Source organism: Acinonyx jubatus, chromosome B4 (assembly GCF_027475565.1).
Source record: "Acinonyx jubatus isolate Ajub_Pintada_27869175 chromosome B4, VMU_Ajub_asm_v1.0, whole genome shotgun sequence".
Classification (NCBI taxonomy): domain Eukaryota; kingdom Metazoa; phylum Chordata; class Mammalia; order Carnivora; family Felidae; genus Acinonyx; species Acinonyx jubatus.
Window position 1 is genome coordinate 117,360,362 of NC_069387.1, and position 16,037 is coordinate 117,376,398.

At 40.8% G+C, this 16,037-nt stretch overlaps 1 protein-coding gene and 1 long non-coding RNA gene across 15 annotated transcripts in view; one reads left to right on the top strand and one right to left on the bottom strand.

Moving 5' to 3' along the window:
• The window catches only part of ANKS1B (ankyrin repeat and sterile alpha motif domain containing 1B), a 1,063,758-nt gene that overhangs the window by 112,706 nt on the left and 935,015 nt on the right, over nt 1-16,037 (bottom strand). The gene's annotated exons all lie outside the window — the stretch shown is intronic.
• Nucleotides 1-16,037, top strand: part of LOC128316475 (uncharacterized) — a 52,651-nt gene that overhangs the window by 28,646 nt on the left and 7,968 nt on the right. The gene's annotated exons all lie outside the window — the stretch shown is intronic.

Sequence of the window (16,037 nt, forward strand, 5' to 3'; positions counted from 1 at the left end):
ATATAGTTGTATCAGGCTTCATATCCTGATTTTGGCATTTCTCTTATCAATTTTCTGGGAGGACCTTCTTGGAGCCTAATTTTGGGAGGACCTTCTTGGAACATCCTTGTTGCTTGTTGTTCTAATGGTTCCCATATGGCTCTGTACTATGTGCGGGATCTGACCGTGTCTTCTGGAGGAGGAAGAGAAGACCTTACCATCTCCAGCAAATGACCAAAGATCTACTGTGATGGTAGAGTTAATGTGACCAATTAACAATGTTTGAAAAAAAATGTCTGCCCAGCTGTTGATCTCATCAAGAGAAAAAATAAAACCCACAAGAATCATCTTAAAAAAGAACATAATTAGTTTTGATTCGAAGACAGCATGTAAAAGTTCTGCACTAATTTCTAGTCTGAAGATATTCATAAAATATTAGAGCTGGCACAAACTCTGTTGATTACTGGAAGAAAAAGGTTTTAAGTTTGTGGAAACGGAGACTCGGAGGGTGATGTGTTCAAGGTCACCCAGAGTTAACAGAAAAGCCAGTAGTGAATCTTGGGTTTTCTGAGTTCTGATATGCCACTTTTTTTTTTCCTGCAAATCACAGCATCTGAGATTCACACTTTGAAAAAGAGTGACATAAAATAACATGTCATTTTGAGGTTAGCTTTCTACTGTGACAGATGATTAAAAAAAATCCTGACCTTCCTGTTTCCACATGTTTAAAATGCTATCAATATTTTAAATTTAATTTTCTTTTAAAAATACAGTAATGGTTTTTGAGAGACAAATTTGCTGTATCAATTTCTAAAGGTTAAGAATGTGTGCCAGTTCTCTTTTATTCTAAATTGCTTGAATCATCCCTTGGTGTAATAAGATTTTGGGGTGGTTATGCTGATATTGAAGTTTCCTTTTCTTAATGTAAGACTGATGACTTGGTCTCGGCATGGTGCAAGAGCACAGACCGTGGGGTCAGTCGGACCGAGTTCAGACTCTGCCCTACCGCTTCCCAGCAGTGTGGGAGGGTTACTGGAACCCTCTGTATTATCGTTTTCTCATCTGTGAAGTGGGAATACTCAGAAGTCGCAGCTCAAAGGACTGTTTGGAGGAGAATCAAATGAGCTGATACAGGCAAAGCATCTCAACAGTGAGCAGCACAGAGTAAGTGCTCAAGACAGCTAGCAGCTATCCTTATGATCCTTATTCAAAAAGAAAAACTGAGAGATCATTTTATGTAATTGTTGTTTATTTTAGTAGGAGGAACTCAGCTTTACAACCACAAGACTATGAAATTTCATCATTAAAACTGAGCAGACACTTTTACACAAAATCCTTTGCTCAAATAATGCCATTTGGCAATGACTGACTTTTTTGGTATTGGGGGAAATGGATTAATAGGAACAAATTTGGCAGTCTGAAAAAACCCGTTTATTGAAAAAAATATATAACCAAAGAGTATAGGCTCTCAGTCTCAAGCATGAATCAATAAGGTACATCCCCTTCTCTCCCGCTCCCCACCAAAAAACTGTTCAGAACAATCTTGCTTTACATCTTATTTATATACAGTAATACACATTCAAGACTCATTTAGAGTTCTGAAATGTGACGTGCAAACTGAGATTTTTGATAGGAATATGTTCCCAAAGACCTTTCTTTGGCCACAGTACAAAATAATAACCTTGACCACAGACAGTTGCATTTAATGACCCAACATAGTTCTTACATGAAAACCAACAGATCATTCAACATGACCTCCAATGCAGTCTGAAAGCCATTCACGACATTGCAGGTTTTCACCAAACTCTTAGGTCCTTGACTTATCTGTGTCGTCATAAAGATATGCTTTTTCAAAGACCTTCAAGGATACAAGCAACTCCAGTCTCGCCCTGTGTAATAGTTTTTATGCTCGGGAGAGTGTAGTTCACCCCCCTCATCCTATTAGAAAATATTTATTAACCATAATAACCATAACAAAGAGGTTCTGTCCTCTCTCACCTGAGAAGAACATAACAGCTGGGTTTTCCTGCAGCTCTGCGGGACCCCAGCCTCTGTGACCTCTGCTGCTAATGGGCTCTCCACAGGCAAGATGAATAGGAGACACAAGCCATGCAAATTAGAGTGCCGATGTTCCTTATTGGCTGTAAAACCCAAATGGCTCAGAATATGAGCCAAGTGAGGGAAAAAGTGTGTTGGTTGTATAGGTTCAACATTGTGAGGAGGAGGGGAAGGGGCATTCTTCTATATAAATAAAATCTGTCATTCTTCTTGTCATGTCAACTTGGTTGATAGATAAACAAAATGTGTTGTTTTTTCATATCAACTATGGACCACTGACAACAAACCAGAACAGAAACAAACTGGCCCATTAGCAAGTGAGGAATAAAATGCTAAATGGGTAACTGGAGAAATTCTTGAGGTACATATGTTAGTGAATTCTGTTTCCATGGTCATCTTGACAGAAAGCTAATTGTAATGTAGATGATGTAAAAGGGTTGGGTAAATATCTTTTAATATTCTCATTGCCTACCCGTGCATGCATTGCACCAGATTTATCTTAAACATAAAAGTAAGTCTATATTCTTGGAGGTAGCCTGGAAGCATGCTGAGCTTACACCATCAGCATTAGTCACTTTGGTAGCCATAAAAGCCAGTATCTTCCCCCACACTCTATGGTGCTCAAAGGAAGCAACTATCCTGGCCTTACTGCTTCCCCAGTGAGATGCTCCCCCAGTGTATCTATGATGGTTTTTCCACAAGGTGCCCGGTCCTCAAGCAGGCTTTAGGGACCCTCTCCTCGTGCACTGCTCCACAGTCATCTCTTGCCATGCTTCACCTATGCTCGGTGCTTGGCCATGTGACCTGAGATTCACTGAACATACTGTGTTCTCTCTGGCCCCTGCACCTTTGTGGATGCTGCTTCCTCTGCCTGGAACATTCTCTCAATCCTCCTTCGCCACTAGGTGCAACCTTCCTCCTGGGAAGAAGTATGGCCTGGCCAGCTCACCCTTGTCTCCCTTTCTCCCTATAGCGTCACTTCCTACAGAAAGTTTCTCCTGACCCTCCTCTCTCTGGTTGAGGTCCCCTCCACTACGCTTCCACCAAAGCTGCAGCAATTTCATACCGTGGCTCCATGGTCTCTTTATTTCTTGGTCTCTCCACTAGGTTTAAAGCAAGGGTGGAGTGCATGCTTTTTTCTATATATATTTATATAGCACTTGGCTTAGACACATAGGAGGCGCTACACAAACGTTTGTTGAATTTATGAATAATCCCCATGTGGAAAGTTGAGGTTATATGGGTGGATTAGATAGGGAAAAAATAAACGTAGAAACTGCATATGACTTCCTGTGAAAAGGGATTTCTTACAGAAGCAGGATCTGTAACCACAAGGCAGCCATCCAGAGAAGCCGGGTAATGTTTTGTGCTGTTCCTGTCACTACGGGTTAGGATGAGCTTTTGGGTCAAATGGATTACCCTGATCCCTCTTAGAGCCATTACAATAAACCTCATCTCAAGAACAGACTTTTCTGGCACCTGATCTCTTTTGTACTCTTCAGTCCACACAGTGTGAGACCATCTCCCTGCAAAACAATCTCTGTGGTTTCACAGACAAGCAGAATGTAATCCATTTCCAACATGTGACAACAAAAGAAAATCTGAAATGGCATAAAAATGTAACGGTAATATCATACAGACAGGAAGGAGCTGAATCAAAATGAAATATGACCAAATGCAATCAGCGACTACCAGTAGGAAAAAGGCAGCTGTCATCTTCATTCCTTCCATAAACTTTGTAAAGCAAATTATGTCTCCTGGACTGTAAGTCAGCTCTCTTTCTGGATATTACCTCTCAATGCTGCTGCCATTTACAGGAGGTGAAGCCTTCTCTGCATCCCCTGAGTTAGAAGCGGACTCTGAATCCCACTTGGGTGTTTTATTCCCGAGGGCCCACCTTCTCTTAGCTGCTAGAACATCTTCCCCTGATGCCTCAGTTTGACAGTCTTCTCCTTTTGTCTCCATTCACACCACTGATTAAAACGCATTCTGCATTGATGTTTCAGCAGCTCTGGGTGCTCTGATTCTAGAGGGAAAAAGGCCTAGGCTCAGATAAATAAAACTGTAATTCATGGCAGAGCACACCCTGGGCCCGAGGGGGCTGGAGGAGAGGCGCCAAGTGTGGGCTGCGCATGGAACGGGAACACTGGTGTTAGGTGTGGGCTGCTTGGAACGTCCCAGGAGTGGCTTGCCTCATGTTCCAGACTAGGAATCCAGCTGTCTGGAGGTGGAAGAATCCATGGATGGTGCATATTGCTGAGACATAGTTTCAAAATCTTTTGCAGGATGCACATGTCAGGAAAGAAGTCCTCAAAAAACAACAACCAAAAAACCCTCTAATGGCTTTTTTGAAAAATGTTTATTTATTTATAAGAGAAAGAGAGAGACAGAGCGTGATTGGGGGAGGGGCAGGGACAGGGTGTGATTGGGGGAGGGGCAGAGACAGAGAGGGAGACACAGAATCCAAAGCAGGCTCCAGGCTCTGAGCTGTCAGCACAGAGCTGGATGTGGGGCTCGAACCCACAAACTGTGAGATCATGACCTGAGCTGAAGTCGGATGCTTAACTGACTGAACCACCCAGGTGCCCCATCTAATGGCTTTAAATGAACATAGAGCATTCAGATATTAATCTTTGGCTGTGTAGACAAAGTGCTTCCCAAATTATCTCAAACACTGATGGCATGACTAATTGTCTCTTGGGAAAAAAATACCAAATACACAGGAAACAGACTTCCCTGAATGTGCTGCTTATCTTTCGGAAGGAAGAGAAGAACCCAAGCAGAGCAGAAGTCTGCAAAATGGGCTGACATAGTAGCCACACTTGGCATGTGACCTGGTCCTGAATGATAAATGCTTGACAAATGGGGGCAATTATTACGATGACTTCTTGCTAGTTATCCAATCTCTTACCAACTCAGCACTGTGATAGGAAAGTCCTCTGTACTGGAACAAAAACATTCTTGTGACGCAAGAGAACTAACCTTTACTCCATACCCTGTATGTCTCAGGCACTCTGTCAGCTTGATGTGCTGCTTTCCTTTCATCTTCCACACAGTCCTTTCAGAGACATATTGTGTACCTCTTTTGTAGAAGGAAAACACAAAGACTCTGGAGATGTTAATTGTGTCCAAGGGCACAAAGATGAGTGGTTAGGAGCCCCACTCAGAGTGTCCCAGAGAGGCTTGTTCTCTCTCTTTAAAAAAAAAAAATTGAAGTATAGTTGACATACAATGTGACCTTCGTTTCAGGTGTACAACACAGTGGCTCCAGTGGCTTGTTCTCTTGCAGAGCAATTCTTGCACCTTCCGCTTCTCCCGTGGCATGTCCCCAAGGACACTCAGAGTGTATGCCCACGAGGATGCGAATTTTCATGCTTTCTTCATCGTTAGTTATATCCTCGGTGCCTTCCACGGTGCTCAATAAATATTTACTGAGAAGTGACTAGACTCAGGCCTGGGGGAGGAGATTTCTGCCTTTGGCCCCACTTTTCATCCATGCAAGAGAGAGTCACGGATCCAAACATTCCTGGGAAGAGAACTTTTTGACTGAGGAGTTTAAGGACTGTGAGTCAGGACAAGACTTGTGTCAACCCGGATGACAAAGGAGCTATGAATCCCTGGATGTAGCTACGTCCCAAAGATACACGTCCAGGGCCCAATCTTTCGGTGTTTAATTCCCAGTTCTGATAAAAATTAAAATAACCCAAATCCCAGATATCTAGATGTTTCCAGAATTGTGACAACCATCTTTAATAGGATGAAAAACCATCAATCCAATTAAAGTTCCACAATATTCTGATTCTGAGCTACAAATAGCACAAAATAACACACACATGCACATGCACACACACAAATAAATAGGTTATTTGCCAACTTTTGTCTTGTGTGGGAAATTTGAGTTTGAAAACAAAAAAGAAACCTTGTCCATTACTTCTTTTCTAATAGTTTGGCTAGTTAGCCACTCATTGCCATTTAACTCCTCTGAGTATCACTTCTTTCTGTAAAATGGGCATAATGAGACCTTCTGCTTCATGTGAAGAGCTCATGATGGAATATGCTAAAATATCCAGAAAACCAGAAAGTAGTCTTGTCAACAGCAGGGCTCTGCCTATCATTTTCACTTTGTGTGTAGGTAAGTAAGAAGGAAACTCTGGGCCCCAGCCCTCGCTTGGTCACCTGTGCTCTGCAGGGAGTTTATAAGAGCTGTCACCTTGGTTTCTCTTATCTGTAACGGAAAGGTACTAATGCCCCCAGCTTCTAGAGGTGGTAGGGAGATACAATGAGAACACATCTAAAGCGCTTAGAAGAAACCCAGCATGTGAGAAATACTAAAAAAAAAATGTTAACTGTTTTATTGCTTGCTTTCAGGGTCAGCATACAAATGTTGATTCTAGCCAGTTCCACGCTTCCTCAGCAGTAGAAAGGACTGTTGGCAACTGTCCTCAGGGGCAGGCAGGGGTGAGGGGTGGGCAGAGCCAGGTCTACAATCCAATAAAGGTGGCTATCCCAGAAGTCATTTGCCAGACACAAAGGAACCAAACAGAAAAGCTTTTGGGGGATATGTGTTCTTTATTTTCTTTTTCTCCTTCCCTTCCATCCTTCTATCCTTCCTTCTTTTTTTCTTTCTTATTTAAGTAAGCCACAGAGCTCAGGAGCGCTTGGGAGGAGATGTTAGGGCAGCTGTGAGTCCAGCTGTGAGATGATGAGCAAACAGGCTCAGGCCCTGCTGTTCGACCCCATCCGCTCAATCTTCCCCAACTAACTGGAAATGGAAGTGGTGGTCCCCTAATCGAGTTCCACTTCCCACTACTAACAAGGCTTGTTCAACAAACGCAAACACTTGGCTGTCCATGTCCACCAGTCTGGATAGCCATCACACCCTTGAGCATCTGCGTCAGCATCCAGGAGGCAGAAGCAGGACTCTGACCTCTTTTGTGCTGCGCTCAACTCCGTGCTGGAGCCAGTGGTGGTTACAAAATACTTGTGCATGACGATAACAACAATGGTCCCTTATGGGAGATTTTATAAGAGGACACTTCCTCTGTGCTCACCTGTGTCCTTCCTTTGATGACTCAGACCTGGGGTAGGGGCACTTAAGGTGTCACCATTTCATTTCTTCCTTCCTCAATGGATCTAAATTTCCTCCTACCTCTTTGAACTGGGCCTAGGTCTTTTTCCCTTTCAAAATTTGCCTCAAAGACATCTTTTTCACTTTACCTAAAGAATGACTTTAATGGTCTAATTTTTAAACCATTTCTTCATGTAATATAGGTGATCTGTGAGGTTTCTTATATGACACCTTTTGAATTCCAAATTTTTTTCTAAATCAATTCCTTCTTGGCAAGGCATTCTTATTTTCTGCCCATATAAATACTATCATCCACAATTTTCTCTCTTCTACCATAACGCAAGATTTATATTAACGTTTAAAACTAAGTTCTGATATTTAAAATCTAAGCATTGTCTTGCATATTAATTCAACAACATAATTCCTACACTGGAAAAATGCACAAGAGTATAAAATATGAAATAAGTTTGATATATATAATCACATGCTTTTGACCAAGGAGAAAACAAAAGCTCAGGAAAATTAAATGCCTTGCACAAATCATGAAGGAGTGAGTGGCCCAGTGAAAATTAGAATTGACATCTTCTGATCATTACACAGCTTTCCTGTCAGACCACCACAGGCAACACTAGAAAAATTGTGAGTGTCTAAAATGCAAAGACATTTCAAATTCTTTCATATCTAACAAAATATATATATAATTTTTTTTCCATAAAGGAGATCCAAGAAGCAGTTACATTTTTGAGAAGCTGTTTTTTTTCTCAAACTATATTCTTATCTACACTGAAATTCTATATAATGATCCATCTAAATAAAGATAAATGAATTTATCTCTACAGTGGGAACAAATTACTAGATTAAGCAATTTAAAGCATAGTCATTTCATCAGTGATTATAAGCGTGATATGGCTTCCACAGCAGTACTGAAAGGGTTCATACACTGTCATGTGTCTTGGGCCTTTAGGGACAAAGTTTAGTGTTTAATGAGGTATGGCGTCTCTAATATTTTAATTCTAAATGGAGCTACATGGGAAATCTAGGGTATTTATAGTAACACTTAGAATAAATTTAAAACATTTAAATAGTTTTGCTCAGCAGATAAAAGCTCATCATATATTCTTTTAGTTAAGTCCAGTGATTCTGAAAAGCAGTTATACCATTGGTTCAAACACTACTACAGACTTAATACAAACTGTCATGGGCTGAATTGTGTCTCTTCCCCAAACCCTCACCAAATTCCTATGCTGAAGCCCTAATCCTCAGTACCTCTGAATGTGACTGTATTTGGAGATAGGGCCTTTAAATAGGTAATTAAGTAAAAATGGGGTTGTCAGGATGGTCCTCATCCAGTATGTCTGATGTCCTTATACGAAGAAAAGATTAGGACATAAACATCATAGACAGAGAAATGGCCATGTAAGGACACAGTAAGAAGGTAGCCATTTGTAAGTCAAGGAGAAAACCTCATAAGAAACCAAACTTTCTGTCACCTTGATCTTGATCTTAAGCCTCCAAAATTGTCAGAAAATAAATTTCTGTTGCTTAAGCCACCCAGTCTGTGGTATTTTGTTACAGCAGCTCTTATAAACTCATACAGAAATGTAGTACTTATTTTCTTCCCTCAGCCTCTGTGCCTGTGTTTCCCACAGACTTTTAGTTTCTTCTTGATCTGTCAATATAAAGATGGGCAGATATGGAAAAAGGAATCAGAGTAAATTGAGAGTACCCATCTAGAAAGACTACATCTTCCCATGAAACACCATTTCCCTTCTCTCTTGTTTGCCTGTGAAACTCATCCCGATTCCCCCAGAACTACAATTAGATTCTTTTTCTTGAGAGCCTTCATCTCTTCAGGGTGGCACCCCTATTGGACCTTGTAAATATACCACCATCATAGTATGCATCACACTGTGTTAGAATTGTTTCCATTGCTGACTCCTTCCTGATCTTGTGAATGTTTGCAAAGGAGGCATCATTTTGTAGCCCAGTATCTGACCACTTGACCACCAGGAGGTACTTACTCATTAAATGTTGGTTTAATAGGGGCACCTGGGTGGCTCAGTCGGTTGAGCGTCCGACTTTGGCTCAGGACATGATCTCGCGATTTGTGATTTCGTGCCCTGCATCTGTGCTGATAGCTCAGAGCCTGGAGGCTGCTTCAGATTCTGTGTCTCCCTCTCTCTCTTCCCCTCCCCTACTCATACTCTGTCTCACTCTCAAAAATAAATAAACATTAAAAAAATGTTGGTTTAATAAATGAACAAATGAATGAATAAATGAAACAAAAAGATCTCCACTCTCCAGGAATAAGCATGAGATAATTAAGTCCCCAACACAGTTTGAAGTATAGTTGAATTTGTTGAGGGAAGAAAAGTATTAAGTGATACAAAGCTAAAAAATAACAAAATAAAATCTACAGAAAGAAAGTACCTATTGATGAGTTTATGAACAGTGAAGAAAGTAATTAAGGATGAGAAAATGGAAAAAAAGAAGCAGAGACCTTAGAACAAGATAATACAATCTAGTAGGGCTATACCTGGGTGTAGCCTGGTTAGACCCAAGAGAAGGAATCACAGGGGCTGCTGTTCTGAACCAGGCCCTACAGCATCCAACCTGAAAACAACGCCCGCATCATGAAATAGAAAAAGCAAAAATTCAAATAATACTCTATGGGTGGTTGAAAGACAGTCATAGTCCTGGAGGTAAAAATAACTTTGCTTGTCAACAAACAGAAACATGAGAGAAAAAAACCAAGCAGATTGAACTAGGTGTGAGTTCTCTTCTAAAGGGCAGCAAAAGCAGATGAGCTAATGTGAATAGAACATATAAAGGGGAAAGCAGGGTATAGATCACAGAACCCAGGAATGGAGCTGAGACCTGGTGGCTAGTAAGAGGGAAATGATGAAGTCAGCCAGGATGACTTGGAAATGGTGTGGGAAGGTGGCTTCAGACAGCTGGCAGCAGGGAGGTCATCCTCTGCCTGTTTCTCCTCATGTTTACTGCCATCCTCTGTAAGTAATGGATCTGGTTAATATAAGATATGTAGAATCAACAGGAATCCAAATATTTATGCACCACAAAATGAGGCAAAAGGAAAAGAGAGCCCTGATTTTCAAACGATGAAAGTGACCCTGAAAATTGTAATTTGGCAAGTTTGCAATATCGTGAGAGTAATAAAAAATCTGTTAACATCCAGAGGAAATAAACCCAAAAGTAATAAGAAGCTGAGCTTTATGAAGGAAAAAAAAAGGCATGCCAAATTTGATTGCTTTTCTGATGGAATTACAAGATTACTAGTTTAAGGGAATGAAGCAGATGTGATATATTTGAATTTTATTAGAGCATTTGGAAGAACGTCTCACACAATTTCCTTCACAAAACTAAGTGACTTTGGCTTGAACATGGACTGAGGAGATAATAAATGAAGGGTAACAATACACCACAATCAATCTCATTAGGAGGAAGGTGTTAAGAGGTGACACAAAGGCTCCTGCTTTTATGGTAGACAGAATATTCTTTTTAATGTTGTGTGAAAAAGGAAGAATGAGAGTGGCAGACAGGAAACGTGGAGATTTATTGGACAAAGGAATGAGAAACTTGGTTAAAATGATCTGTATACAGAGAAAAATAAAAGCTAACAAATATTTTTATATATTTAAAGTGTTTTAACATTTACTTATTTTTGAGAGACAGAGCATGAGTGGGGGGAGGGGCAGAGAGAGAAGGAGACAGAGGATCTGAAGCAGGCTCCAGGCTCTGAGCTGTCAGCACAGGGCCTGACATGGGGCTTGAACTCACAAACTGTAAGATCATGACCTGAGCCGAGGTTGGATGCTTAACCAACTGAGCCACCCAGGTGCCCCGATAAGACTCTATATATTTAGAAAAGGAAATACATTTGGAAAATATTTGTAAAAATACACACATAAAAGGAGAAAGAATCTAGAAATTAATAACACTGAAAAGTACCTAGAAGCCCTTTGCTGTATATTTGAACTGTAATACTGATACAAAACAGAGATTTTAATGACTTATACCATGTCATAATGAAGAGACCTTATACGCCTTGCCTCAAAATAATTTTTCAGGTGCAAAAGGGCTGATTTTTACTCATCTTTGGATTTTGCCCCAACGAACTGTAACCCTCAAATTTAGTAATAAAACTATTAAAACAGTTGAACTATTCTGGGGTAGGGACAGTTTCTCTCCGTTTTTCTCTCTCCGATGCCATCTTCAATGAGGTCCAACTTGACTGTAACTATTTCTGTATAAATGAACTCTCTCCAGTGTGGTCATGACCGATTCTAAAAGGATCTGGAATGCCACTGTGAAGGTGTTGCTGCTTTCAGAAATCTCTTTTCAAAGTTAAAAAAAAAAATCCTTTAAACAAATGCTCCTGAGCAGTTTCGAAAAATAATGATCATGTCCTAGACTTGTCCACTCTTCATGTATTTGCTCTAAGCTAAGTGAGAAGCTCTGAAGCCATTATGCCTCGGTTCAAACTCCAGCTTAAACACCTGTGGCCAGGCGACCTTGGGCAAGTTACTTACCATTTCAGTGCCTTAGTTCACCTGTCTAACAAGGGGATAACATCAGTAGCTATCTCACAGAATTAAATAGTTAAATGGATTAATACTACATGAAGCATACAGTGAGCCTTTCATAAATGTGAGCTATTCCAAAATAGAGCCACTGTGAGCAGACAACACATTTAAAAGACACAAGCTTCCAAGAAAAACTTTGCATTTGGCCGTAGATAGTCATCAATGGCTGCTTGTTGAAAACCAAAAAATGAATTCCATTTTGCTGGGAACAGCATCATCTAATGACGTATCTTCAAAGCCGACAATGCAGGCTAGAAGCAGGGAACAGGGTGAAGATTCCAACCCCACTCGGCCACACTAGCTTTGTGTTTTGTGCATGACAGATTTGTATCTATAAAACGAGAATGTTGCCACTTGTCTAAGCTTCCTCATAGGTTCTGAAGGAAAAAAAGAGGTGAAAATAATTTGCAGGACTGCACAGGGCTTATAAAAGGAGTTTCATTTTTTTGACCAGGTATAAAAATGAGCCAAGGAGCAGAAGGCACATTGAGGGTAATACAACAGCAACGTGGCATTCAAATGCAGCCAAAAGTGTAATTCCATTTCACAACAGTGGCACCCACTGGAAAACTCTGCCATCTGTGGACTATGGCCCATCTTTTTTCATCCTTGACTTCACCCTCTTATACATCTCCACATCCACTGAATCTCCAAACTCCAGCAATTTTGCCTCTTTGTCTCTCTTTAGACCCATCTTTGTCTCTCGATCCATAGATGTTAACTTTGTTACAGTGCTTCCTTCCTTCCTTCCTTCCTTCCTTCCTTCCTTCCTTCCTTCCTTCCTTCCTTCCATTCATCCCTTCCTTTCTAATTTTAGAGAGAGAGGAAGAAGGGCAGAGGGAGAGAGAGAGAGAGAGGGGGAGAGAGAGAGAGAGAGAGAAAGAGAATCTTAAGCAGGCTCCATGCTCAGCACAGCCCAACATGGGGCCTGCTCCCACAATCATGGGATTGTGACCTGAGCCAAAATTGAGGGTCAGATACTCAAATGACTGAGCCCCCCAGGTGCCCCCCAGCACTCCTTATTTGTTGCTGGTATCACTGTCCGAGCTCAGTAAGAGAGGGAAACAGAGGTAGTTTTCCTGTCTCCATCTTGTCCCTCTCGAACACACTCACTCTGCTCTCATGACAATCTTTCTGTGGAGCTGGCTGTGTTAACTCTCCCTGTTCAAAACCCTCTGGTGGCACGGTGTGCAAGCCCTGTAGGCCCAGGTCCCCTGCGATCTCTTCGGCTCCTTCCCTTATCAGCTCTCTCCTCCTTCTCCATGCTTGGGCCTGAAGCACTTGCGGTTCTCAATAGCTTGTTTGTCTATTTGCCTTGCACTTTGACATCCCTGTCTGCCCTGCTTTGCTTCCTCCTTTGGGAGACACAGATGCCATCTCCTGCAGGAGGGCTTCCTGGTCTCTGTTCCCTCCTTTCTGTTCCTTTAGTTTCTCTACTGTGATATTTATTGTACTCTTTTGGAATTGTTTATGTGTCTGCAGATGGTGGCAGTCACGTCTCACTCTTTTGTGATGCCAGCCTGGGACACAGAGCAGACCCACAGGTGTCTCAGTGAGTGGACCCACACCACCAGACCATGAACATACTCAGGGACTGCATCCATTATTAAGGCAAGTCTAGGCTTATGATCAACAGCTCGTTGGTTTTGTGAGCAGTGTTCAGGAGGAAGAAGTGGCCCATAAAAGGACTACAGTTATGACACAACCTAAACATTGCTATAACAAGCCAGGAGTGGGTGACCTGTTGGCCTGTGACCCTTAAACTCAGTCTTCCTCAGCTCACTGGCCTAGATAATGTGATAGTTTAGATCAAGCCCTGCAGGAACAACAATGGAAACTGAAGGACGGGGTGGTCTTTAAACACAAACAATAGAGCAGTGGATGAGGAATGCATGTTGTACCACATGACCTCTCCCAGCTACAAATATAATCACATCACCTCTGTTCAAGATACCTTCGGTGGCTTCTCTTCACTGGCAGGCTGACGTCCAATAGACTCATCAGTCTCCTCCTCCTCTTCACCCCCCATCCATGCTCTATTATTAGCGGTTCCCACCAGGCACCACATGGTGCATACCTGACTTTGCATTTGCCATTTTCTCTACAGAATATGCCCTTTCCTCTCCATCCTCTTGTTGGCTTTCCCTGGTGAGCTCCTTATCATCCTTAACGTCTCATTTCAACTGTTGCTTCCTCTGAGAAGTCTTCCATGAACTCTCTAGGTAAAGTTGAGTATGTTTCCTTAGTGCCTCCAATGAACCTGTCATCTACTATGTAACTGCACAGACTGTCTGTTCACATACTTGTTCCTTCCTCACATCGCAGCCTTACACATCTTTGTATTCTGGGATTCTAGCATAAAGCACATCCCAGAACTCAATAAACTACATGTTGAACTTAATTCATTGAATTCACATGGAAGAGAACACTGATCTAAAGCCTGAAATGCTAAGGTGGTTAATCTTTTTGTTTCACTTGACAATAGGGAACATCATTAGAATGAAATAAAATGATCATGAATGTGCAGAAAGACCTTCACAACCAGAAACTATGGGGATACCAATTTTTATAGTTAATTAAATTGAAAACAAGGGCAATCACAGAAAATAGTATTTAATGGCTTTAGGGTACAGGTAGAAATCATATGATATTTTTAGATTGCTTTCTTTAAAAATGCATCAAAGCACTGTAAAAAGCCTAAAACAGCCTTTTAGAAGTGGTATTTTACAGCAGGTATTTAAATTCTATTTTCACTGTGAGTTTATTGTACAATAAAGAAAAGCACTTGGCCTTCAGGTCACTATACATATACAGCAAATCATGCATAGTGACCTGAAGGCCAAGTGCATATATAGCATAAATTATGCAATTAGATGACATGTAATCAACCAGAATAGCAACAGAGCCAATCTAATGGGGCCAATTTGAGTCTAAGTGACTCACAAAAATATTATACAGTTAAGGGATAGGCAGCCTACAAGGTTACTGAGTTGTGGTCTACCTACAGTGTAATGAATCTCTCCTGTGACTACAGACATAACGGAAACAGAGGTCTCAGATGGGGCAGATTAACTAGAAATTCTGCCCAAGAAGGAGCTGAGGTGTCATCTTGATTTTTATTATTCCAAACTCCTAAAAAGATAGGAAATCTCTACAAACATACTGCTGTCAACATTATCAGGTTGACTTTACATTACTAGAAATAATAGGAAAACAACATTAATCAGAGCTTATTTTTAGTCAACTTGAAGAAATACTTTCTGACCTATCACCCAGGTAGTTCAACAGATGGAATATTTAGTAAGTAAAACTAGTGAAAGAGGAAGTCCAAATTTGCTTTCTTCCTTCTTCTTCAATGATTTATATATGGCAAGCTTGAGTGAATTAATAAGGTCACAAACAAGAAATGCTATTTCTTTCTTAATGATCAAAGTTTTTTGTTATTGTGTTTTGTTTTAGGGGGGTGGTTTTAGTCTTGTTTTCTTGTTTAAAATATGGAAACATTTCAAAGGATTCAAGCTAGGAATAAGAAGGAATCCTTTAAGAATTGTCAAATTACTCTTATCAAGAAGAATCCAACAAATGTCATACTTGCCAATGTGACATTTTTATTCTTAAATTTAAGAAATAAAACAATGTAGCTATTAGACACCTGGGTGGCTCAGTCTGTTAAGCATCTGACTTCACCTCAGGTCATGATCTCACGGTTCATGATTTTGAGCCCCACGCTGGGTGAGCACAAGCCCTGCTTTGGGCTCCATGCTGACAGTGTGGAGCCTACGTGGGATTCTCTTTTGCTCCCTCTCTCTCTGCCCTTGGCTCACTCTACCCTCTCTCTCAAAAGTAAAAAATAAAAACCAAAAAACAATCTAGCTATTTATTCACAAACCCATCCCTCGATCCCCAACATGACTTATTCTGTACATATTTACTGACCATAAATTTAATAGGCCTCAGAGGGAATATAAAGGGTGTCAAGACTCAGTACCTGTCTCTAAGCAGCTTTCAGTCCACCAGAAGAACCAAATCCATCACCCAATCTTTATCTTCCAATTCAAAATGGCTTGAGTATATACAATATATTGTAATATTTTAATTAAAATTGCATACATAAGAACCTGGAAAGATACATACTGAAATGTCATCTGGTAGAGGGATAGCAAATATATTTTTTGCTTCTTTGTATTTTCCAATTTTTTTTCAATAACGAGAATGTATTACTTGCATAAAAAGGAGAAAAAATTTATTTTATAAAAGACAAGAAGAAAATCCCAATTTGGATAGCTCTGTATCTTCTCCTTCTTTTGGACACTTAAAAAGCCCCACTG